Source organism: Cyprinus carpio, unplaced genomic scaffold, assembly GCF_018340385.1.
Source record: "Cyprinus carpio isolate SPL01 unplaced genomic scaffold, ASM1834038v1 S000006753, whole genome shotgun sequence".
NCBI classification, from domain to species: Eukaryota; Metazoa; Chordata; class Actinopteri; order Cypriniformes; family Cyprinidae; genus Cyprinus; species Cyprinus carpio.
Window position 1 is genome coordinate 711,497 of NW_024879352.1, and position 25,310 is coordinate 736,806.

The 25,310-nt window shown below is 38.9% G+C and overlaps 1 pseudogene; it reads left to right on the forward strand.

Moving 5' to 3' along the window:
- The first annotated feature begins 10,838 nt into the window (after window positions 1–10,838).
- The window catches only part of LOC109083026, a 73,724-nt pseudogene continuing 59,252 nt past the window's right edge, over window positions 10,839–25,310 (forward strand).

Genomic DNA, 25,310 nt, shown 5'->3' on the forward strand with positions numbered 1-25,310 from the left:
AACATAAGTATCAGAGTGGGGCCAACACTCTTCTTCAAACCATTGTGTGTGTGTAATATAGTGCCTCCCTCCATAAGTATTGGCACAGTAAAGACAAAATTGCTTTCTCTCTCTGCCGTGGAGTCAAGATCCTTTTGCAAATAGGATTAAAAGATGAATATGCAACAAACACTACAGAATGGTCACATTTTATTGATAGGTACTTTTGAACTACATACATGTTTTACACAAATAAAAAGGACAGCACTTTTAGAGTGCATCACACTATTTGATGTGAGCATAAGTAGTGTGGAACAGTTTGAATTTATGGCAGATGTTAAAAAAGATTTAAAAGCTAATATTTAGTTGCAGATCCCTTGCATGCAATCAGAGCATCGATCTTGCAACCCATAGACATCACCAGACTCTTGGTCTTTATGCTTTGACATGCTTTTCTCCCAGCCTTTAATGGGCAGCCCATTCCAACTGTTGCTTGTTTTTTGGGGAGTTTCTGGGGGGGTCCTTAAGTCTCCTCTTCAGCTGGTGAATTAATGTTTAATCGGATTTAAATCTGGAGATTGATTTGGGCACCTAAAGACTTTACATTTCTTTGCCATGATAAAGTCCTTGACTGAACTGGCAGGGTGGTTTTGGGTTCATTGTCCTGATTCGAAGATGAAGTGCTTTCTTTTTAAAGAAAAAAAATGAGTGTGGTGGCATTTTCTTGAATATTGGTAGGCCCAAGATGATTTTGTACCCTTCCAAATTCAGTCTGCTACTGCCATGATACATTAAGTCACTCATTAAAATGAAGAGGTCCTGTTCTGAGAGACAGCCATGCATGCCCATGCCATGTCACCACCTCCACTACAGCGTTTACTAGATTTGAGGTTTGTAATGAAGGATCATTTGCAGTGTTCCCTTTTTTCTCCACACTTTTGCTTTCCAGATCACTTAGAATAAAGTAATTCTGCTGCAAATTTTTTCTCCTGCGGACTGTAGATTGTCAGAGCTATCACCCCAGCTTTCTGGAGGTTGTTGGTTGATTTTACTGATGTGTATAGTTAGGGTTCATTTTCACAGCTTTTATGATTTGTCTGTCATGAACTACTGTTGTTTTTTCTTCAGCCAATCAGGTCGTCATTGTTGGCTGATGTCGCCGGGTAGTTTTCCAAACTCTTGTATTTCTTTCTCATCCCTGCACCTTTGTTTTTCCTATAAGTTCTAACTTGACTTCCTTCCTCTTCTCTTTTCTTTTAGCATCCAAATTGCTTGCTTTTCTTTCTTGGGTCGTTAGGAGCCGGCTTCCTCGTCTTCATCCTGGTATGTGTGTGTCATCATCGAATGCAAGACTTAGGAATGCAGAAGCAATGGATTATAACTGATAAGACACATTCCTTGCTTTTAATATCTGAAGAAAATTAATTCAACAGGACACAGCTGAACACTTAGAAAGACCTGTGAGGGCAAACTATTCCAATATTTCATGCTCATTCAGTAGGATAGGGAGATGAAAACTCTAAAAGTGGCTGATCTTCTTAGCTGGTTAAACCACATTCTTTGTGTTGTATCACTCCAATAATAAAATGTGACACATTCTGTAAGTTTTTCTCTCATATTCATCTTGTAATCATATTAACAGATTTCCCTTCACTCCACAAGCAAACAGAATTTTTTTTTCCTTTACTGTTCCAATACTTATGGAGGGCACTGTATGTATGGTATGTATATATAATGTATATATTGTATATATATATATATAATATAAATTAATAATAGGCAGTGTCTACAAAATTGGCACTGGATTGATGGGTCCTACAGTGATGGAAACATTGCTATGTGACGATGACATCGAGGAGAGATAACTGAGGATGATGGCGAATGTTTTGCATATCCTCAGCATCATTGACAAACATCTTGTTTTGTAAATGTGTGGTAAGTACTGCTGCTCCCATAGTATATAAACAGAGTATGTGCATTTGCAAATCTGCGAAAGTGAAACTAAAAAGCGACTGACCGTGCATTCAAAAGCAGTTTCAATGCCAGGCATAATAGCGGCTCCCTGATGCCCGCAATTATATACAGAATAATTACCCAATGATATAAGAGCTAGAGAAAGTATTGAAATATGTATTTTCCTCTCATCTTGTGTTTTATTACATTTAGGGGTTCCGTAGTACATGTCATTTTGTTTCCAAACACTGTATTAGGATGTGGAAAGAATGCAGGGGGGTATGGTGGGGGATTTGGGGGCGAGGGATTACGATGTCGGCTCAACATTGCAATGTCTGTCAGCCATTGGCGATGGACTATGGCATCGGTCTATTGTAGTGTTGGGCGATATGGGTAATTTTTTCAAATTGTCATATCGCCAGCCTGTGAGATCGTGAATCAACAATATTATTGTGTGTGTTTGGCGGCAAGAGAGAGGAGACTCTCTGTACTTATCATAGGCTATTTCATAACTATGTGGTGTGTTTTAAACCATGCGGGAAAACGTGAGAGAGAGTCTATGAAAGCACCAATAATCTAAATAATATGCTTTCAAACTTGCTACTGATAAACTAACGTTAAATATAAAAAATATTTAAAACCGCTATTTCATATATATTCGGATACAACAGTCATATATCGCTATTAGGATCGCATGCCCTGTGACGAGTTTGCCGCATCAGAGCAAAGTTATCAGTCTGCAGTCAATGGTGAAAATCAAAAGTAGATTTATTTTAAAGTCCAACAGTTTAACACTAAATATTGGACATAAACAAACACGTTAAATATAAAAGTATTTAAAACAGGTAAGTTCATATATTTGCAGTAAAGTTAAATTGAATGGATGCATCAGTCATACAGCGCTGTGGAGCGCGCAACACGTGATGAGCCCCACGCACCGACACAGAAACAAGAATGAAATGCATTCTAACAAAACTTTGTAGTTTTTGTAGTTTTTGTAGACAATTTTGTAGACCAATGCCTATTATCAGTTATGAGGTGGCTCGGTTAAAATATTGCACATATATATAGGACAAGTAGTCGAACTGCTCAATTACTGCAGGTTTGAGTATCTTTGTGTGGACCTTCTCCACAAACTAGATTCGTAGACAGGAGCAAGAGAAAAGCACAACTTGTTCCTTTTGGGTTTGCTGTGTGGTCTTGTTTGTCTCTATTTAGATGTGCTGTGTAAAACGAGCTTTTATCTGCCCCTGTGATTGAGCCGCAGTGTCCATTGAGCGCCGCAGGAGTCCTGATTATTAATTATAGCTAATGAGACACAGGTAGTCTGCCTAACACTTAACACGACTATAATAAGACTTTGGCAGCCTGTGTGGTTTTTGTTTTAATCTCTGGCGTACCTTTCTGAGCTTGTGTGTAGGGGACAGTGTGTGCAACTGAGTTTTATATAAGCACCGTTTTGACGAATGGGATGAATGACTGTGTGGAGGAAAGGATGGCGGGAGGTTAATCTGTCCTGCAGTCCTGGGCGTCAAATTGAGTCAGATTCCACCCAGACCTGGTTACACCCTCAGCATACATTTTATATGTTCAAAGAAGAAAAGGCGTGATACAGTAACTTCCATTTTCACATGTCTAGGATTTCTGTACTGTACTTGTCAATGTAGTAATGTAAATGTTCATGTTGACATCTTGGTCGAGTGAGTTTGTTTCTGATTCCCTTGACGCTGATTGAATTATTTTTCCTGCTGCTTTGCTGCCTAATGAACACTTGCTTCTTTGTTCTTCGTTTTTTTCTTCTCAGATTGACGTGACCTGAACCCCGCGGGCCTGCCGCTGCAGTTTGACACAACCCCCACTCCCCCCAAACTCTATGGCCCTCGGTATGTCTGCCTCACCTCTTCTTCTGCTTTTGTCTACTGGACAGTATATTTTTTTTGTGTTCTTGGCCCACTATTAACCTTGTCTTTCACATTAAAGGGATATTTCATGCAAAAATAATAAGAATTGTCATAATTTACTTAGCCTCTTGTCGTTCCAAACCAATAAAACTTTTGACAAAAATTAAGATATTTTTAAATCGAAAACCATGAGGTTTCTGTTCCTCCATTCAAAGTCCAGGGTAAAACCAAATACTTAAAGGATCCAAAAAAGGTTATAAGGTGTTTGAAAAGAAATTCTGTGATTTTGAGCCAAGCCTTGTGAAAGAGATACAATTGCATTAAATGATGTGAAAACTGTCATTTAGGTTTTTATTACATCCAAACAGTCATCAACATCATGCATCACATGCTAGAGCAAACCCTCATTGGGTTTATGTGGAGCATGAAATGGAATGACATGAGGGCAATGATGGCAATTTTTAATTTTTGGGTTAACTATCCCTTTAATTCTACAACTATAAATAACACTAGACGGGAATCCCTATCAATATTTCAAACTCATGCCAATGGTACATGATGCAACAGCAGTATTTGAAACAGGATATGGGGATGGTTCCATGCTGGGAGGTTTTGCGGACAGTGGCTTAAGCAGCAGAATCATGTGAGTAAGTCAGATTGCTGGAGAATAGTTACATCATATTGCTTTACGGATTGCGTCATCAAAAACACAATCATCTACAGTAAGTCTGTGCAGATGGTCTCGCTGTTGTATTGAAAGACAGGAAGAAATTCCTTTGGGAAGTCTGAATAATAAAAGGACGTTAGCCACAATGCAGTGGTTCTGCGGTCATCATTAGTCAGTATGTAGGGCTGGGTGATATGGGCAAAAAAAATATCAAAAATAAAAATTTGTATTTGTTGTTTTTATATTTGTTTTTCATAATACAGGTTTGTGTTGCTTGACTTTGATGACGTGTATCTTCAGCACAGTTTGCAGTGCAGACTGCCGTATTAATAATATTACATATTTTGTCTCTAGAAATGCACAAATAATCACACATTTAGACTGAAAACAACCAGTCTAAACAGGCCGTTCATAGCAAAACGATTGTTAAGTGCAGCCCTCTACATTGTGAGTAAATCACTCGCATATGCGACTAAATCTTCACTCTGTGCGACTAAATGATGTCTAATATTAGCCAATGGCTAATACATCTCAGATTTTACTTGCCAGTGTGTGAGTCAGAGGGCTGTGTAAGTATATTATAATGCTTTACTGACTGATGTAAAAGAGTGTACTTTGAGATATTTAAAAATCACAAACATATACAGTATTTTATCCCACGAGACGAGACAACAAGACTGGGTTCACGGAGAACGAGACGAGACAAGATTTTAGACGTTTTGAAGAAATCCTCAATGTATATTACAGTTATCTTTGCATATTGAATCTTTGCATTCCAGATCCAATTCCAGTACAATTAAAATCACTTTGTTGCAAGCGTAAATGGTGTTGGATACCCCTGTAAGACAGATCTACAGAAACTAGAGAGAGTTCTTGTCATCACTGTCGAAACTGTGTGGGATGTTTCTCCATCAGATTAGCCCTGAGTCAGCCAGTGAGGTGAATGAGGTGAGTTTGTTTAGTGTTGATAAAGACCCTGTGAGAGAACAGTTAGTAACAGCTTCCTGTCAGTGGCCCGTTATCTGTTGAACGTGTGAAAAAACCATGTTAGGACTAATGATTGACAGTTGTCCTGCATGTGGTTTAACGATGATTGTATTGTATATTGATGTATGCTGTGTAATATACATTTCCTAGCTTGAGTAGTTCACTTAATCTGTCGTACATCACTTTCGGGGTTAAGGGGATGTTACCGGTCTAACACAAGTTTGATCCTTGACCTCTTATTATGTGTTTCTCACATTCCTGCCTGATGGACACCTCAGGCCCCATGGAAAAACAAACTGTGTCAATCAACCCCAAAACCAATAAGACCATGAACAGAGCAGCAGGTGAACAAGAAGAGATGGAGGGGTGTAAATAAAACACAAACGGATAGGATCATAAGATGACATTTTGTGGCCACTGAAAAAAAACAGCATCCTGTGCAAGACAGGAAACATGAATCAGGAACAATCTGCAATGGCACCGTTTTGAGCAAAAGCCTGTTTCCTAAGAAAAGAGATGGCAAGCAGAGATGCGTGTTTTTACAATAGCAGGACTTTATGTGGTGCCTCGCTGGTGTAGATCATAGATCACTGCATCATTCACATTGCCATGCTGCTCTGGCAACTGATCCTGAACCAATCGGTGTCCAGAGAGTCGACACTCTGCAACCTTAAAGCACTGATTCAGGGCAGTTTTGTCTTCAGCTTACTGTGCAAGCTGGTTTCTCCTGTTTTGTCTTTGTGTTTCTGTAAGAGAGCTGTGTTGAGCATTGTTCCTGCTGCTTCCCCTCTGACATTCCTGCACTGATTTGAATCTGGGGGCCTACCACTCTATTGTTTTCCCTCTCCATCATGCTCAGCTGGACTGCAGCCACCCTTAGGGCCGGGTACATGCACATGGGTTGCACTGAGACGGCATCACTCCTGATGTGAGCCACCATAGGACTTCGCTTTGGATTCTTATTTAAAAGGATTCTCCAGTCAAAAATGTAAATTCTTACATCATTTACTCACCCTCATGCGATCCCAGATCTATGTGACTTTTTTTCTGTGGAACACAATGGAGCACTTTAGAAAAATAGTCCATCTCTGGGCAATGCTTCAAAAACCATGCAAAAAGAATATGACAGTAATGAATTAGTGGATGAATCAATGTCTTCTGAAGCGAAATAGTAGGTGTGTTTGAGGAAAAAATGCTAATATTTTAAACTGGGAAGCCATTGCTTCTGGCTAATTACCATAACATTATGAATATTGGCTATAGACTGTAAAAAAGATGGATGATGCATCTTCACTACACGTTGAACTGTAGAAAAGTTAAGCCAAAATGTCCCAGGTATGGCCTTTGTCAGCTTGCGCTGATGATGTCATTTGGAGCCCAAGTCTACGCGGTAATGATCATGAGCTGAAGTCGTGGGTATCTCGCCCAAACTTCCGCAGACCCAACAGCAAGCAAGATGCCACACCCCATTTTTTATAGCTTCAAATAACTAACTAAAGAAAACGAATTTAGAAAAACGAACTTTTGAAAAATACTTGTGTAAGTGATGTTAAGCTAAAGTGCTAAAGTAGTTAAAATGACGGAAACCATCTTTGGGAAAATTTTGTTTAAAATGTAATTTTTGTTGTTTCTTTTTTTTTGGCTCAGTCCCATTCGTCTACATGGAGAGAGCGAGATATGTGACCTACTGCAGCCAGCCACCAAGGAGCAATCATAATGTTATGGCTTTACTTCTCAGGCGCCACACTTGATGTCACCATGCTGTGATGTGTGATGTAAGAGCTTTGTGAAACACAGAGGGCCGTCACCTTCTCATGCGAGTTTCGAAACGGGCTTACATCATGCTTTATACTTTCTGGCTTAAAAAGTTTAATATATTGGTGTTTTGCTCACACATATCTATTGTTTCACTTCAGAAGACATTTGATTCATCCACTAGTGTCGAACAGATTACAGCCATGCTTGATTTGCTTGGTTTTTTGAGGGTAAAATCTATTTGCAACTCACATAGATGGAATATTTTTCTTAAAAAGCTCTGTTTGTGTTCCACAGGAGAAAGAAAGTCACACATCTGGGACAGTGTGAGGATGAGTAATTGATAGGTGAATTCTCATTTTTGATGTGACCTAACTTTACCATGAAGCCCTCCCTTCTATTTTCAGCTTTGTTGTTTCTTTAGTGCACTTCAGTGTACTGAAATTGTGTGTTATCTTGATATCAGATAGACTGGGGTTACCAGCACATGGTGGCTTCAGATCATCTATTGATAGGTGACCCACATTCATCAGTGTATCTTTTGACTACTCCCTCTGACTTTCTGTCCTCTGTTGTCTTCTCTGCCTCTGTCCCAAATGGTACCATCAGCCATCACAGTCTTCCTGTGCCATTTGGGACTGGGTCGCCATGACTATATCATCACTGCAGATGTATTCCACTCTTTTTTTTATTCAACTTTTTTAATTTACACACAGACCTTTGACATGGTCTCTCTTGCAAACAGGAACTTGAGTGTAGTTCAGTGTCACTGTCAAAGGTCCTGCTTTGCATTGTTTCATCATCAAGGTTGCCAGTGTTTTACTGTCATCATCATATATGAGAAGTTTTGTGTTTATGTGTCTGTAGCAGAGGTGTGTTATGAATTGAGTTAGAGTTAGTAACTTTTCTTCCACGTCACTTTCTAGGCGTAGATATTTTATCACCTGTTTGGTTTATCACCTGTATATGTATATTACTGTATATGGACATTTTTAACACATTATTTAACACATTTTCAAATTTTTTTGTTAATATCATGTTTAAAAGCATGCTTTGGTGGAAAATACATTTTAAACATATTTGAAATACAATGGCATAATACAATATTTCAACCTTGGTAGAAGTTCTTTTAATTATTCAATAATATTGAAATGGTTTAGATTATTGTCAGTGGTTTGTGATTAATGAGAATAATCATTGTTTTTGTAAAATTGTATATATATTAATATTAAAATTCATATTAAAGATTGATATTTTAAAAATCTGCCCCGGAAGATAAAAGTACCCATAGCTGAAGAAACATTGAATTGTGAAAATCTATCCACAGCATTTGATTTTTATTTTGTGCTTTGGAGAGACTTGTGCAGTAGTACCAGTACCAGTTTCTACTCTTTATCACAAAATTATATTCATGCTTATACATAGCATTTGTTAATAAATAAATAAAATAAAATAAGACCATATTTGTTTCACCTTGTCCTGAGGGTTGTTGGCATTGCCTTTGTCCACCCCTAGAGGGCAGACTTGTAAAGAGATTTGAGCGATGATGGACGGAGACACACACACACACACACACACACACACACACACATACACACACAGTTGACTCACTCTGAACTTATTCTTGTTCTCATACTACTTAAAGCTTATGTAACACTATTTATTTGTTGGTCACTAGATATCAAAGAGCCTTTTTTGCCATAAATGGGTAACACGATGATAAAAAGACACTAATAGATTATTTTGGGCCATTAATAACAATCTATATGCATATGTTTTGTCTACTTCCACATTAAAGAAGAACTGAAATGTTACATGGCTTGCCTGACATGTTCACACTGAGCTCAAGGGTGTGAGCATTTCCTGTGAATCATTTGCACACACTTTTCTGTTATGTCACTCTATGTGAGATATGAGTCTTGTGAACGAATAAGGTTATATCAGGCTACAGTAGGAACAGAGAACTTTCTGTATGGTGTTGAGGTCATTTCCTTCTTCTGGACTTTCTGTCTGCCCTCCTGGTGGCGCTGTGGAAGTTTTCTATTTTGACTTGTCCTTCACTCATAACACTGACTCTTCAGAAGAGCTTTTAAAAATACTTCTACAGTTTGAACTAATTACAAAATACATGTATTCTACTGTTCAAAAGTATGGGGTTGCTTAAATATAGTAAGCGTGTGTATATGTATGTACGTGTATGTGAATATAACAGTATTATCAGGGTCACTTTTTAAAAAGTTGTAATTGTAAATGTTATTCAAATTATTTTCCATATTAAGTTAGTTTCATTATAACAATGTCCTTTGTTATCAGAAGCAGCCTGCTCATTTGAATATGTTTAGAGTGAGTCAGCAGAAAGGCCTGCCTTATGAAAACTGCTTCCCAATGCAAACATTTCCATTGAAACATTTACCTCAGGAAAAACTTATGTTTTGTCCAGCCACTAGAAAGCTCAAATATTTATCTTGTATCACTGTATAAATTTGCCATTGCCAATATGCTTTTTATTTCTCCAGATAGTCTTTAGATGAGTGTGTTTGTGTTTTTACCAGAGTAAAGTTTGATTCATGTGTATGGGTGTGCAGTTATGCAGATCAAACACATGGCACATAAACTTGTTTCATCCACTGCCCTGCTGTAAACTGGAAGTGAAACCATCAGAGTGTGTGTGTGTGTGTGGGCGTGAGACACTTTAACTGTTTGACAGCATGCCTTCTGAGCTATATTTTTATTAATTTTTTCCCTCAGTGGACGGGAAATATGTAAGGAAGTTATAGATAGATTGTGTAAGAGGGGAATTCGAAGAGCAGCTTTAGTTTTAAACCTGATAAAACTTATCAGAAGGCAACAGCACGCTGAAGACACCATGCCTTCTCACTTTTGTTATGCCCTCTCCAGCCATCACAGACAGATGAGTCTTCCTCCCTCTTTCACTCCCTCCCTTCCTTTACAAAGGAGAAGAAAACCTCTGGGCGTGGTTGGTAGCTGCTGTGTTTTTTGATTGGATGCTCTCCCAGGCATACATTATCACCCGTTGGACACGTCCTTGCCTCCGCCCAGATAACGCACTTGAGCTGAAAGGCTCCCGCCTACTGTTGTCAAATCATCACATCAAAGTGTTCAGTGCATCCTGCATGAACAGACAGGGTAGTGAGGTTTGGCCTCTCGCTGTGTGAAAGCTCAAGTGAACTTTAGGTTACGTTTTGCAAAGTGCCCTCACAGCTGCCCTGTGGCATGTGGAATACAGGCAGGTGGAAGAAAGCAAGTGACTGGATCTACAGGTGCTCACTTTTACCTAATTCCAGCGTTTGTCATCTTGGATTTACTGCCAACAGCTTCTGCACTACGATAAAAGATCATATCCACTTCGTCTGGGTGCTTGTGTATATAGAGACTTCGAGTTTTTAACTGACACGACAAAGAGGAACCTGTGGTGAAGTCCAAGTTTGACAAGCTGTGGTTTTGCTTTGGGCGGAGGAGCGGTGTTCTGCGGTCGTCTGTTCTGTCAGGCGGCCTGATTCCTCAGAGGTGATGGTGGGTTGGCAGGGCTGTAACCCGTGCGCCCGCACAGGCGCCGCCTGGAGTGAAAAAGTGTCTCAGTGCAAACATGGAATTCCTCAAGAGCCTCGTTCCCACGGTCATCTCCGGGGACGGCGGGCTGCCGGCAACAGACGCGGGGGGAGTGTGCCCACGGGAGACCGGCCCTCGCTTGCTGAGGGTGAAGAGGCTGGTTTCACACAGGCCAATGAAGAGGAAGCACGATGGATCCCAGCCGGACTTACCGGGCGGCTGTCCGTTCTTCAACGACATCGTGCCAAAGGTACCGTCAGGAAAGAGGAAAGGGATGGGTATTCAAACAGGTAATTTAACTGTCGCAGAGAGGAATGTTTTGATTATGAGGTGTGTGTGCAAGGTGTCGTGTTTGTACCGTTTTTCTTTAGTATTTCAGCTGTGATATAAGATGAATCGCAGACAAGAGGGAACAAGTAAATACTTTATGTAAACGAACTGTTTGCAAAGTCTTAAGTTGGTCAACAGTGAAAATTATTCAAATATTTAGAGTAATTATAAAACCAGGAACTTTTGAAGTATTTTATGCAATACAAATGCAATTTATTATTTTTTTATTTTTTTGTGTGTGTCCAGGGAGCAGTATTATCATGAGTGAAAAATATCATCACTCTGACTTTATTGACACTGAATCATGTTGATATTGTTTTGAAACATGACTACAATGATGTATTTGTCAAAGTGAGTTATAGTTATATCACTATTTCCAACCTTGAGCTATGACAGCAAGACTCAAAATAATGTATTACATATGAAAACACCATATCTCAGAGGTTTTAACATTTATGCTACCATTCAAAGTCAAAGGGGTCATTGAACATTTATTACTAGTATTAATAATATTATTTTTTGTTTTACCATCATTAACAAAAAAAGTTTATTTTTTGGCTAGAACACATTATTTGGTCATAAGTGACAATATTTTGTAATAATATGAAAGATTTTTATCAATATGTCACAATATCAAGCACAATTGTTTTCAACATTGATAATAATGTTTCTTGTGCTTCAGCATATAAGAATGATTTCTGAAGGATCATGTGACACTGAAGACTGGAGTAATGGGTGCTTAAATTTTTCCAGCCATTACAGGAATAAATTTACAGTTTGAAAATATATTCAAATATAGACAGAGCTATTTTTAATTGTAGTAATATATCAACGTGGGACACATAAACATAAACAATAAACAAATAAATTCAGCCCCATTAATCATAAGAAAACACAATCAAAAACACATTAAAAAAATTGGACTGACCCTAAACTTTTAAACAGTAGTGTATTTAGACTAGGGATAATGTCAAGGCATTGCTAACTGGAGAAATACAATGCTCTTCTGATCAAAATGTACTCTTAAAGGTTTAGTTCACCCAAAAATGAAAATTAGCCTGCGTTTTACTCACCCTTGAAGCATCCTAGGTGTATATGACTTTCTTCTTTCAGACGAATCCAGTCAGAGTTATATAAAAAAATTTCCTGGCTATTCCAAGCTCTATCATTGCAGTCAGCGGGTGTTTCTGTTGAACAGTCCACAAGACGTCAAATAAAGCATGTGGATCCATAATAAAACGTGCCTCACGCGGCTCTGGGGGGTGAATTAAGGCCTCCTATAGTGAATCCATACATTTTCATAAGAAAAATATCCATATTTCAAACGTAATAAACACTTTTCTCTCACTTCCGGTGTCTGTCGTACACGGAAGCAGTTCTGGTGGATGACATCGGCGTTGCGAAAAGAAAGTCATATACTAATTTAAATTTTTGGGTGAACTAACCCTTTAAAGTGCCCAGTTTTGTTTACAAATGATTTATTGGTGCATATTAGTTCAAAGCAATAAGGATTAATTATCTTTCATCAAAGCCTTCCCATGAACCACCTTGCGTCACACATGGACTGCTTTAAATTTTTATCTAATCAATTCCCGATGGATAAAGTCACACCCTAATTTTTCCCATCACATATCCAGTTTGATTTGGAAATCTGTCAGATTATGAAGTGAATTTGTGAATGTTGTTTCATTTGGACTTCGGTATTATGTAGGCCGATGTACTAAAAAAAAGAAAAAGAAAGGTTGACCCCGGGTGCCTGTGTGAAAGTTAAGGAAGTCTTTGTTTTGGTGAAGAGAGACTGATTGTTAAGTTGTCCTACGGCTCTGCATTTAATCAGGGAATACAGTGTTTGTTGACACGCTCATAACTGGGCTGCTGGAAGCACATGAATGCATTTGTGACCATAAATGTATTGAAGCTTCAGCAGCGCTTCTCCCTGACAGGGTCATATGGGGATAAATGAGGATCTTTGTGTGTCATTCATGGCTGATCCAACTACGACCACTCTTCTTGGTATGTCAGCTCATTGGTTACAGGAAAAACAGTGTGGGGAGTGTGATGTTGCATAACTGCATGTGACTCTGCATTCAAAATGCAAATTGACCACAATGCATTCAATATGATGGAAAACACCAGTTCAAACACGGACCAAGAGAGGTTTTTTTTCCTGTATCCTTTGAAGGTTGAAGCCTGAGTTTTCTCTCAGTATGTCGTGATAAAATTATTGCATGGGTAGTAGTCAGTGTGTGTGTGTGTGTGTGTGTGTGTGTGTGTGTGTGTGTGTGTTTTTGTAGGTGTTTACATTGCAACCAAACCACACCTCGCTCTTCCCAAATTGATGAGTCTTGAGTGTTCGGGTGAGGATTTGGGTTTTAAATGTATCTGCCAGGACATGCTCATTTTCCCAAGTGTGTTTAAATGCTCCATAAAAGTCACTATTATTCAAGTAACTATATTTTTAAGGTACTGCAACTCAGTACCACTTAATCTGTTGAACTGATCAAAAATGCAGTACAAATGTTAAATATTACAACTTTCTTTCTGTTTTTGATTATTATTCCTATGATGGTAGAGCTGAATTCTCATCAGCCGTGTTTTTGTGGAAACTGAGGATTAGAAAGTTCAAAGGACCAGTATTTATTTAAAATATAAATATTTTATAACATTATAACTTTATAAATGTTTTACTGTCACTTTTGATCTATTTAATGCATTCTTAATAAATAAAATATTAATTTCTTTAAAATATAAAAATAAAATCAATGACCCTAAAAGTGTATAATATGATATGCACTGTCTGCAAAAGTGGTTTAACCATCTACAAACTACAAATAAAGCGATTTAAAATTTAAAGAATTCACAAGTTAAAGGTGCTGTATGTAGGATTGACACAGAGTGGTTGAACTAGGTATTGCTGTCCAAATTCAAAATATTGGAGAGGGTTTTTTTTCAACCGGCCCCTCCTCCTCTGACTTGACGCACACGCAGGTTGCCAGATTGAAGACACCAACAGGAACGACCGCACTTGAGATGAATGAAATGAAATAGGCTGTGTTTTCCGCCAACTGGCAGCCTGGCGGGCCAAAATACCATTGGGGTAAAACTGGTAGTGGGCGGGTTAAACAAAACCAAACCGGAGTGTGACACTCCGGCCCGCGGAACGCACATTTTCAAAGGGGGATAACTGACTGTAGCATTGTTTTTCAGATAAACAAAATATGTTAACTTAGCATGTTTCTAAAATATCTGCAAACATATTATTATTTTTTATGCTTTAGTAGAGTCAAAAACTTACATACAGCACCTTTAAAATGAGTAGTGCACATAAGTTTATATACCCCTTGCAGAAAATGCAAAATGGTCATAATTTTAACAAAATAAGAGGGATCATGAAAATTGCATATTATTTTTTGTTTAGTACTGTCTTGAATAAGCTATTTCACATAACAGATGTTTTTATATGCTCCACAAGACAAAATAATAACTGAATTTGTAAAGATTACACTGTTCAAAAGTTTACATATCCTTGAATATTATACTGTGTGTCATTTATTTCTGGATGATCCATGACTGATTTTATGTTTTGTAATAGTTCTACCAAATAAAAAATAACGTGATTTTCATGATGCCTCTTATTTTGTGAAAATTATGACCATTTTGCATAATCTTTGGTTATTTTTCAGCAAGTTAAAATATATAATTGAGTTGCATATAAAATTGAAAGTTTCATGTGGCGAGTCAGCTGCCTCCTCCCTGATAATTCACCGGCACCCCTCCTAAATCGCCGCCCTTCACCAGGCTCCCGATTAGGATTGTGGGCGTGGGAGAGAGGAGGGGCGCGGGACGAGTCAGGGCTGGCGGCGTGTGATGGGGCACACCTGAAGGAAATGGAGCCTCATCACCGCCGCTGTTTAAAAGCCCAACGCGCCTCTCCTCGAGAGACCGGTCTTCTTTCCCCGGCATGCACACTGGTGTCCTCGTGGGTCCAGGAAGGGTGCGTTGAGGGACTCCCGCGCCACCAGAGACGTGAGCTGCCGGACCCGCGGTCCCGGTCGAGAACCGCACCCGTCTATACGGCCGTCGGGCCCAGGATGCCGGGCCGTCCATCCCCTGCAAGCGCCGCGGCTAGCGAGGAGGATGAAGCCGCTAGAAGAAGCCGCCGCCCCTCGCGCCCCGGACCGAAGAGGGGAGCGCGTGCGGCCGCCGGACTCCGCCCCTTACCTGGACCCTTCCTCCGTGAACACTGCCAGACCCCCACGAACCCCGCAGCACGACGAGGGACACCAGATTCCCTGTTGTTTTGGACACTGTTTCCCCTTTTGGGCACTTTATTCCCCCTTGTTTTGGTTTTTTCTGTTAAATAAAAACCTCTCCGAGGCCTGACGCCACGCCCACTGTGTCTGTCGTTGGCTCGTCCCGTCACAAAATATATAATTGAGTTGCACATAAAATTGAAAGTTTCGTTTTGGTTTTTTAAAAAGCTTAAATTTCATGTTTAACACTGCTTATTGTTTTAATTATGATGCACTCTTTCTGTGGCGCTGCATCAACTGACAGGCATGTACACGCACAAATATTTGCAGTTTAATGATGACAACAATATTTAATCAGTCTCTGTCAGGATGAGCTGTTTTGATAATTGGGAATGCTTACAAGTTCTCTGCACAACACAAAGTCTCAATAATTTATAATGAAATCGTTGTTGATTACTTTCATTAACAATTTTATTAAATTAGTTACACAAACAGCTCTCATTTACCGTCACCTATTTAGACAGGGTAAACCTTTCAAAAGTCTTTCAAATTTATCTTATTGTGTTAAAGTGTTGGACAATTTTCCTTTGCAGTAACTAGTAATAGATTTGTGCAAATAATCAACCACCTCTTTGATATTAGACTGTAGTTGAACCTTGAAGCTTTAGAGGCATATTCTCATTAATCGCTTTGATTTGTTTTCTAAATGGATATTGAATGAGTCAGCGTTGCAATTTATTTTTTCTTTGGTTTTGACAGGTAACACATTTTTCTATTTGGTTGGGTAGTTGCCTGTTTCCCAGCTCAACCTGTTTTTTCAGCTGGAAGGCAGCTTTACAGACCACAATCACATAGACCTGCTACTTCTTCAGTGCGTTACATAACTGATGTTCTCTGCTGCTGTTGCTGATATCATTGGTGTTTTGATGGTGTGCTTTCTCTGTTTATCGTGTTTCTGCTTTAGATGTTGCTGCATGCACATGAGCTGTATGCAGGAGGAGGGAAGGATATGGCGTCTCTGCAGTATGTTATGTGTCTAAAATATTGGGTCCCCCTCAAGGTTGCCAGGGCTGATGATCTGGAATCAGTGATCATAGAGTCAAACAGACACAGTAGCACTCCCGCCACACCCTCTGTCTCTCTCTCTGTTACTGCAGTCATTGTGGATCAGACTTCACTTCATTAAACTGCAATGGGAGTTTATCTTGGAAAAAATGAGTGCTTGTGCATGTGGGGTTTTCTTTCAGGGCAGCAATGTGATTCATAATCAGGACTAGATGAGCAGAAATGCAAGTTAAGTGAACAGGCCACACATGCAAACGGTTCATAAAGTTGAACACTGTGGTTGACAAAGCTGACAAAAAATAAAATACAAGGGGGGTGGGGGTCAACATGGTTCATTCAGCCAATGAATTGATTTATCGTCATTTCTTTTTTTTCTTTTCACTCTTGCCAAAACCCCTTTTATCACTTTGCTTTTGTTTGTTAGTTCATTGCTGCTTTCTTTCTTTCTTTCATTTTCTCATTCTTTTTCATTTTTTACTTTCCTTTTTGTAAAGACAAGACTTTACAAATTGGATTAACTTGGTATTACCATGAATATAGCAATCGATGCTGGATTGGCGTTAAGAAAGAAAGAAACAAAACAAAACAACTTTCTATTTTCTTTGTTATTACTTTTGTAATTCCCCCCCATTTTTTTTCATCACATTTTGTTTGCTTTCTCTTTTGTTCGTTCACCCTCTTTTAATTTGGTTGTGCTTTAGTTCCCATTTCTCTCAATTGTTTGTACACTTTACCACTCCGTTCATTCAACCACCCCCCCCCTCCATAACCAAATGCTTGGTTTCATTTGTTTGATCATTGTTTTTTTTTTCTTGTTTCTCTTGTTCTTTGTCTCACATTTTCACATTTCACTTTCCTTTTTATGTTTTGAGTTAGGCTATTTGTTTATTTATTTATTTATTATGTTCAATTTCTTTTTTGTTTTTCATTTTCACATTTTTCTTTGCTTTCTTTTTTGATTTCTTTCGTTTCATTTAGCCCTCTTAGTATTCGGTTTTCATTTTGTTTCTTGTTTCATTCCTTTTTGTGCTTCTATTTGTTTGTTTGGGCTTTTTTTTGGCTTTGTGTTCCCTTCGCTTATTTGCCCACCGTTCCACACATTTGTTTCTTTTGCCTGCTTTCGTTTGTTCGTTTATTGCTGCTTTTTTCCATTTTCTAGTTTTAATCTTTTGTTGCTCATTCATACTTTAATTTCCTTTCGTTCTTTCCTTCAATCCATTCCTTTTGGTCTCACTTGTTTGTGTTTGTTTTCTCTTTTACTCTTTCACTTGTTTCTTTCATTTGTTCATTCTTTTTTCTTTTCATTTTCAGTTTCTCTCTGGTCCTCTCTTACTTCATTTGTACAGTACTGGTACTCCTTTGTTTGCTCGTTTTTCTTCCTCTCTTCATGACTACAGCGGTACTGTATTTAGCCCGTGTTTTTGTCAGTTTTTGGGATGGAGGGTGTTATAGAGAGTTGGTGCTGATGTGTGTGAGTGTCTCTGCTGACTCACAGGTGCGATCAGTGGGAAATTTTAGGCTAGCATGCCCACTGTCTCTCTCTCTCTCTCTCTTCAGCACACTAGGTTTCACACAGCTTTTGCATAATGTCTCTCTCTGCAGAGTGTGTGGTTTGTTTGCTTTGGGTGCTGACAGGTGCGCTTGTTCCTGGCAAGGTGTTGCAGTGTCCTGCAGTCTCTAGCTTGCACTGCTGCTGATACGTGATTCAGCTGAAATGTCTCAGGTGCGGTACAGACTCTTGAACACCAAGCGGTTTCATGCTTTGGTAACATAACTGCTAAAATTTCTCACAACTTGTTTTACAGTACTTTGATCACAGGTTTGTGATTGGATTGGTTTTGACCAGAGAGAACAATTTACATCGAAGAATACAGCCCATTGATACCATTGACTGTGTGTCAGTACCACACAGCCTCATTTTCATTTGTGTAAAATTAAATTTGGTGTCTGCTGTCTAGGTACTGTACATTACTCAAATAGACACCATAAAATTCATAAACATTTAATTACACAATGTATATTCATAGGCAGGATTACACATAATGATGAGATTTGATTTAAACATCCCAACCTTGAATGGTTTTATTAAAGGAATTGTACCTGTTTTGAAATTTTTTTTTTTTTTTACAGGGAATTGTTTTACCTCTAGTAACCCAAAATAAACTTGTTAAGATCCCTTAGCGAAGAAAATGTTCTCAGATGTTTATTATTAAAGGCAGTAAAGTTCAAGTTTGTGCTATAGCTTCTCTGCACAGCAGTTGTCTGGACTTTGCATCATGGTATATGCAGTTTCACACAATAAAACCTCTGTCTGCTAAAAAGCAAATGATACAAGCAAATGCTGTACAACCTCAGATAGAATTACTGTCCGTATTGAATCAGCCTCTCTTTCTCTCTATTCATCACCCCGCTATCTTTTGCTTTTTGCTTTCCCTCTCCATCATTCACCCTCTATTTGCCTTTATTCCTTTTTTGGCTCTCCTTTTCCCGGAGTCCTGGGTGCTATAATGCACAGAACAGGAAATGCACTCTCACTGTGGCCTCATGGGACTAAAAAGGTCTTCACAGACCGTCTGTCTGTCAGTGGTATACCCCCTGCTCACCAAAAGCACTTACAGTCGTGTCCCCTTCTTCTGAAACATCAGCAGTTGATCTCTGAACAGAGTGCTTGTTTCATTGCATCTTCCCATCCGGTTCTCTCTGCATTAGATTTGATTGAGGATGAATGTGCTGATTCTGGATCAGAATCTGGTTTAGATACGGGTCTCCTAGGCTTGGGTTTTGATGAGTTGATGTGTTTTTGATCTTGGACTCAGAATATCATAATTGTTTATGTTATATGTACTACCGGAATGGGGTTTGAGTATATTTCTGATTTGTATGAAAATCTGGTTTAAACTGACTGTGAAACTGGGACAGTGAGGTTTGAGTGTAGAATCTTCCAATCAGAATCTTATTTAGTGAGTTGTAAGACCGGGATTCGGGGTTTGAGATGGATCAAAATCTGATGTGGATTCATATCTGGTTGTGTATGATATGGTTTTAAGATCTGGTGATCTGGGATTGAGGTGTTTTCTGATCTGAATGAGAATATGGTTTAATTACTGAAAAACCTGGAATGGTGTTTGATCTGTATCAGAATCTGATCGGGATTAGAATTTATTTTTAGATACTAATAGATACTAGATAGTCGTTTTAGATACTATAACTCTGGGATAGAGTTTTGAGTTGATAATGTTTTCAATCAAACATTAATCAAATCTGGTTTAGTTACTATCCAAGCCTGGAATTTGAGTTGTCTTTCCAAGTTTCTGATAGGCTGGATCAGAATCAGACTTAGGTTACTGTAAATCTGGGTGGTATGAATAGTGTGCTTCTGATTGGATTAGAATCTGATTTATTTATTGTAAAGCTGAAATGGAATTTGTTTTTTTTGTTTTCAGTTAAAGAATCTGGTGTTTATCTTAGTTACTGTAAAACCATCTTGAATTGGTGTGTTTTTATATGATCTTGTGTTTATGGTCCTGTAAGCCTAGATTTGGATTTGTGTCTGCAGTGCTTTTGCTGTATATTAAAGTGCTTGGTGACGCAGTCGCACCCTGTTGACAATAGAGCAGCATTCCTGCAGTGTTTGAGCACGGATTCTGCTACTGACCGCGCCGTTACCCAAAACTGTGTGTTTGAGAGAGAGAGATGGCGTCTTTGGGCCATCATGTGATTCTGGAACTGACTTATTTTACTGTGTGGGTGCGAATACCACGAACAGCCATTTAAAAACCTAACTTACAACAAAAGTGACGAGATATACTGCTTTGTTAGTGTAGAGGGATAAAAACAGATAGTAGTATAGTTGGAAAGAGTTATTACTTAAATGTCATGCAACCTTCTTTTTTTTTGCATTGCCATGTTTATGTCATCATAAACCTGTTCTCAGATCAGTGCATGAGAGATAAACAGAGTGAGCTCACTGTCACAGGAAGTGTTTAAACTAACATTCCCAATCAGTTTCAGCACCACAGATTTGAAGTTTCTAGAAGATTGCGTCGGAAAGCCAGAAACTGAGAACTGACCTTCCAGAATTCTTAAGACTTTGTGTTGTCTTTTTGCTTTCCTCCTCTTACTAATTATAAGGGACCTTTACTCACTTGGCCAGCATATTGGAGTGGGCTCAGTTTCGTGTATCCATGAGGGTGTACTATAATGTGTTTTGGTCAGTGCATGTGCATTTGTTTTATGTTTGTGTGGGAGTGGAAACTCTGTGCTGTAGTCTCCACAATACGGGCTTTTTGTACCGAGTGTTTGTTTTACGGATGCTGCCAGTCGGAAGATTCTCGCTGAGTGCATAACCTCCCAGCAGGGAGGGACAGTCAAGTCAAGTGATGGAGGAGAGAGGTTTGAAGGAGACTGATCTAAAGAGAGAGGTGGGGGGGTGGAGAAAGAAAGAGAGATTGTGAGAGTGGTTCTATCAGTGTAATCTGTTTGTGTGCACTCTTTTATCTTGTCTCAAGCCTCTGGTCAGATGATGTCATGGACTGATGTGTTTTCTTTGTGATCAGAGGTGACAGGGCTTTGGAGACAGAGGACGGTTAATTGTTTGTTTTTAACTGAGTATCGCCAACCACCTTACATTACCCTTACACAATTTTGATAGCACAGTTCAGTATAGCTGTATCCATAATTTGGATCATGACTGAAACTGTGCCGATTGCTGAAAGCACAAGATGTCTTTTTTTCCATACCCTGTGTGGATCAGTTGTCCAGTCTCTCTGCGTGCTGTTTTTTCACATACCGTTTTCCCCATATGGCACGTCATAGGAGTGGCTCTGGGAAATGCTGGGTTGCAGAGTTTCTGCTTATAGATGACCTGATATCCTGATTTTGTTGTTGTTGTTATTATTATTATTATTATTATTATTATTATTATTATTAAATTTGAAGTAGCCCGTTAATGTTTTATAGTTTATTATTTTAGTATTAGTATATATTTCTATAAAGGTCTTCACTAATAGTGGTTAAATAAACCTTTCTTTTTTTATTTCATTTAAATTTGAAAGTATTAGTAATTTAATGTGCTTGTGTTTTTTAAAGTGCCCACAAGATGCCATTTCGAATATTGGCTTTCATGCAGTGTGTGTAGCTGTATGTGAATGTGAACGAACTGCAAAGTTGTTAAAGCCAAAAGTGCGCAATTAAATAAAGTTATTGTCTGCCAAAGGAAAGAATTGACTCCTGAACAGTGTAAACGAGTCATTAGTATTGCGAATCCCACTTCTGTGACTAGTGCTTCGGCCGATAAGTCTTTCAGTGTTAAACCGGGATGCCGATGTTTTTTAAAATGGAATTGACACCATATTGTGCAGTTTTGCTTCCTCTTTAAAGACAAGCCCTCACGCACCTGATACAGTAAAACGTCCAATCGTCATTCACTTTCTAACGTGTGACGCCACATTGTATTACAATACAATAATACTCTGGTGTGCAGCAAAGTCTTGTTCAAACGTACCCGGTGATACTATCAGAATCCGCAGCCCAGCGGCAGCTCCAGTGGGGAGATACAGATGTGATGTTTTCTCATACCTGTATCTGATTACACATACTATATTTTCAACATTAAATTTATGTATATTAATTTGCTCATTAATTATGAATGTTAGAAAGGCTGCACTAAACCTTGTTCATTTTAAGTGTTACCCCTCTGTTGTTTACATTTAAATTTTTTAGGGTTTTATACTTTTTTGGGGGAGATGTTTCAGCAAGAGAAAAAGAAAGTCTGAACACTACAATGTTACCTCAATTGTTTCATTTTTTTTAATTGAGGTTTTAATAAATATTTATGCATAAATAAAATGTTTTAGTTTCACCATTTTTTGGTCTGCATGTCTCTCATTTACTGTAATTACATGTATTATATCGGGCCTCATAATGGGCCAATCAGCCAGACTGATTTCTTGATATTTCTCAATATCGTCATCGGCCATAAAAAAAAATCTCTTCCATTTATGACTAAGCAGATAAACACATCAAATTTTTTATTTTGGGGGGTGAACTATCCCTTTAAAATGGGGGCATAATAGGGTCGATTTGATATTATTTATTTAATATTATTTACTTTTAGGTATACTTTAGTACTTAATAGTAACAACACTTGTGTTAATTGTAACCCAAAACACAGTTAAAGGTCTAGTTACATGAATGATAATCAAGGCATAATTTTCCATGCTGTTTTCCTAAGGAAATATATATTCAATTTATCATTTATCATTTTCATTTACATCCACCAATATACGATAAACAGGCGTATTTCGTGTGGTTATTTTACACCAGAGCATTTGAATAATAGTATAAAATATAGAAAATGAAACATTGGACATGAAACATGGAGACATTTTATGTAGTGATGCAAAGAGGAATTGTTGAATGTGTTGATTTTTGACTTGATTCTTTGAAAAATTTGTCAATCAACTCTTGGTAATTTTTTTTAAAGTTAAAATCAGACTATTAAATCATCTCTGTCTTAACACGTGCAAAGAGATATAGTCTAATTTTAAATTAAACTAAAAGGGCCCTATAAAAAAGGTAATTAACAGCATTATGCTATTCCTAGTGCTGCATCATTTTTACTGGCACTAAAATCGTTGCGAGTATATTGTGAAAATCCAGCATATTGCACAGCTTGGGAAGCCAGTGTAAAAACAAAGCAGTCAGAAGTATTTTGAATGAATGATTAGCTGAAGCTATTTGTTTTACATGTTATGTCAGATCAGGGTGTGAGTCAGCTCTGTCTGTCTGATCTCACAATGCTGCTCTCTCGTTCTTCAATTAATAGACCGGGGACTGCCGCACCCTCTTCTGCAAGCAGGGCATCGGTTACATCATAGGTCAAGCATCACTCACTCCAGCTGTGTGTATGGATGTCAGTGCGTCAATGTAAGTTGGCAGGGGCATGACATATTCCAAACAGTCACCATGCCTGCGTAATTTAAAGGCTTTGAAACTTGGGGAAAATTTCAGTATTTTTTGACAAACTGTTTCCACTTTGGAATGGAACATACGTCGTATATGTAGTCTGGATCTGAAACATTCGGCAGCTGCCCAGTCTTTTTGTGATTGAAGGAATTTTATCCTAAAGCAGCAGGTTCCCAAATGAGGGTTTTGTGAGGGAACTAGCAGGGGGGTTCATGAGTTGATGAAAAATGTTAATAATTATTTTTACAGTCAAAAGTAACATTAAAATAAATGAAACGGGCCTTGCAATTCACCAAAATAAACTAAAATGCAATAATTTCATTAAATCATGATTTAACATGCCTTTGGGAACACAATGTTGAGCTAGGGTGCACTTTATTTAAATTAACATTTGCATAATTCAAACATTTTCCTGGGCAGATGTTCACAGCATTTAACCTATATTTCACCAAAAATAAAAGCTTGAGGATTTGACATGTTAAAAGCTTAAAGGGATACTAACCCCAAAATGATAATTTTGTCATTAATCACTTACCCCATGTCATGTTCATTTCCCAAACCAAGTAAATGCTTCGTGTCGTCTTTGGAAACACAATTTAAAGATATTTTGGATGAAAACTGGCAGGCCTGTGACTGTCCCATAGACTGCCCAAGTAAGTTTACACTGTCAAGGTCCAGAAAAGTATGAAAGACATCGTCAGAATACTTTCATCTGCCATCAGTGGTTCAACCGTAACGTTATGAAGTAACAAGAATCCTTTTTTTGTAAGCGAAGAAAAAAACAAAAATAACAACTTTATTCAACAAATCCTTTGTCAACAGTCTCCTCTGTGTCTGTCCATATCACTGTATGCTGCATATGTTCTTCTGTTCTTCTGCGCATCCTTGTGGCGCGGCTGATACAGAAGAGGCATATGCAGCATACGGTGATATAGAGATTGTTGCGTCCGTATATGCTTTTCAGCCAAAGTGTTTGAGTCAGTGATACTTGCATTCACCACTGTCTCACACACCAGCATCCTCTAGATTCCAGTCTCTCTCTCTCTCTTTGTCCCTCCCTCTCTGACTTTACAGCAGTTCCTGATGACACATAAGTGTTGGTACAGGAAGTGTTGTGTTTTTACAAGCCTCCAAAGAAAAGGATGGAGAAAGAGAGTAGGGAGTGGGAAAGAGCAAGGCGGGAGTCGTAATGACATGTCATTTGAAGCGCTGGAGTGGAGCCAGAGCAGGCTAGCAGCGTGCTGATCGACATCACCCTCCCCTCCTTCTATTCTGCCATTGAAACAAATGCTCTCTTCACAGCGTGAGAGAGAGAGAAAGGGAGGGAGACAGAGAGAGAGAGTCAGCGCTGTGAAACCATATGGATGTAATGAGCGCGGCCGTTTATCAGACGGGCACTGCGCTCTAGGACCCATTCTGGACAGGAAGAGTTACGCGAGCGAGGGACCGTTGCTACTCTCTGCTGGGAGTCCATCCTCACCATTCCCTCGTTCACTCAGGACGACTCACACTTTCCCAGATCAAAGTTTCCCCCGTGTGGCATTCCGGGCTGGATGGAACGGATTTGATACTCCCACAAGGAGTCTGAGGAAACAACATAGTCTTGTTTTTATTTATTTTCTTGTCACAGTTCGTCTTGCTGCTTGAGGTGCTTCTACTCTGTTGGATTCTAATGGGCCTTTCAGATCCCTGCAGCTGATCTGAGCGTGTGTGTGGATGAGCACACGTGTATGTCAGTGCGCGTTTAGCAGCATGTGCTTCTTCATAAGGCCCAGACAGAGGCTGAAACTTTGCCTGCCTGAGGCAAGCCGGATGTGCGGGTGGTGAGTGCGACGGACGTTTGGAGCACAGAGCCAGCGGGACTGGCTGGAGAAACCAGTGCCT